The sequence below is a fragment of the Lipotes vexillifer genome, unplaced genomic scaffold (genome assembly GCF_000442215.2).
Source record: "Lipotes vexillifer unplaced genomic scaffold, Lipotes_vexillifer_v1.1 scaffold699, whole genome shotgun sequence".
In the NCBI taxonomy this organism is placed as follows: Eukaryota; Metazoa; Chordata; class Mammalia; order Artiodactyla; family Lipotidae; genus Lipotes; species Lipotes vexillifer.
The window spans coordinates 138,955-140,296 of NW_006788818.1; the positions used below are offsets into that span (position 1 = coordinate 138,955).

Sequence of the window (1,342 nt, forward strand, 5' to 3'; positions counted from 1 at the left end):
CCCGCGTCTCCTGCATCGGCAGGCGGACTCTCAAGCACTGCGCCACCAGGGAAGCCCAAGAGTTTAGACTTTAATTCAGGTCATCCATTTAGTAACTTACTGTGAACAAAATAGGGTTGTTAATTTTCACTCCTCAGGCTGCACCTCCTTCAGGCTTTCCCATCTCAGTAAGTGCCACTGTCATTCATCAGTTGCTTGAGCCATGCATTCAGGAGTCAATGTCCATTTTTTACTTTACCCCCACATGTAGTCCATTTCTAATCCTATTCATTTTACTTCCAAAATATGTATTAAATAAGTTTTTTCTCAACCTGCAGTACCACACCCTGGTTTATCATCCTTTGCCTGAACTATTTTAGTAACCCTGTACTTATTACATTGCTTCCACTTTTTTTTTCATTGCTTCCACTTTTGATCATCTTTCTCTTCTCATACAACAGCTAGTAGTCTTTTTTAAAAAATTGTTTTAGTATTAAAAATATTCAAACATAAAGAAAGTGGGGGCTTCCCTGGTGGCGCAGTGGTTGAGAGTCCGCCTGCCGATGCAGGGGACACGGGTTTGTGCCCCGGTCCGGGAAGATCCCACATGCCACAGAGCGGCTGGGCCCATGAGCCATGGCCTCTGAGCCTGCACATCCGGAGCCTGTGCTCCGCAACGGGAGGGGCCATACAGTGGGAGGCCCGCGTACCCCAAAAAAAAAAAAAAAAAAAACACATAAAGAAAGTGGAGACTAATATAATGAACACTCCATTTCTGTCATCCAGATTTCAGTTTCTGTCATTTTGCCATATTTGCTTTCTCTTTTTTTTCTTTTGCTGTTTTTAAAGACAGTTTCAGGGACTTCCCTGGCGGTCCAGTGGTTAAGACTCCGCGCTTCCACTTCAGGGGGTGCGGGTTTGACCCCTGGTTGGGGAACTAAGCTCCCACATGCCTTGCAGCCAAAAAATTTTTTTAAAAAAACAACAGTTTCAAATATAACATTTTACCCCAAAATATTTTCAGTATGCATCTCTAAAAAATATAAAACAAGGATATTTTCCTTTATAACCCCAATACCATCATTATTATCTAAAAAATTAATAATATATTTTTAACATCATCTAATATCTAGTCCATATTCAAAAGTTTCCCCCTATCTTGCCCTCAAAATGTGTGTTGTATCCAGGATATAATCATGTTTCATGCATTACATTTGATAACTGTGTCTCTTAAGCCTCTTTTAACTTGGACCAGTCTCCCCTCATTCCCACTTTTTTTCCCATGACCATGTCTTGTTGAAGAATCTATACCAGTTTTCCTGGAATGATCTTTTTAAAATGTAAATCCAGTCATCTCTTTCCC

The 1,342-nt window shown here is 40.8% G+C and overlaps 1 protein-coding gene across 1 annotated transcript in view; it reads left to right on the plus strand.

The window, feature by feature from the left end:
* MED18 (mediator complex subunit 18) overlaps positions 1-1,342 on the plus strand; it is a 6,929-nt gene that overhangs the window by 2,115 nt on the left and 3,472 nt on the right. The window lies entirely within an intron of this gene.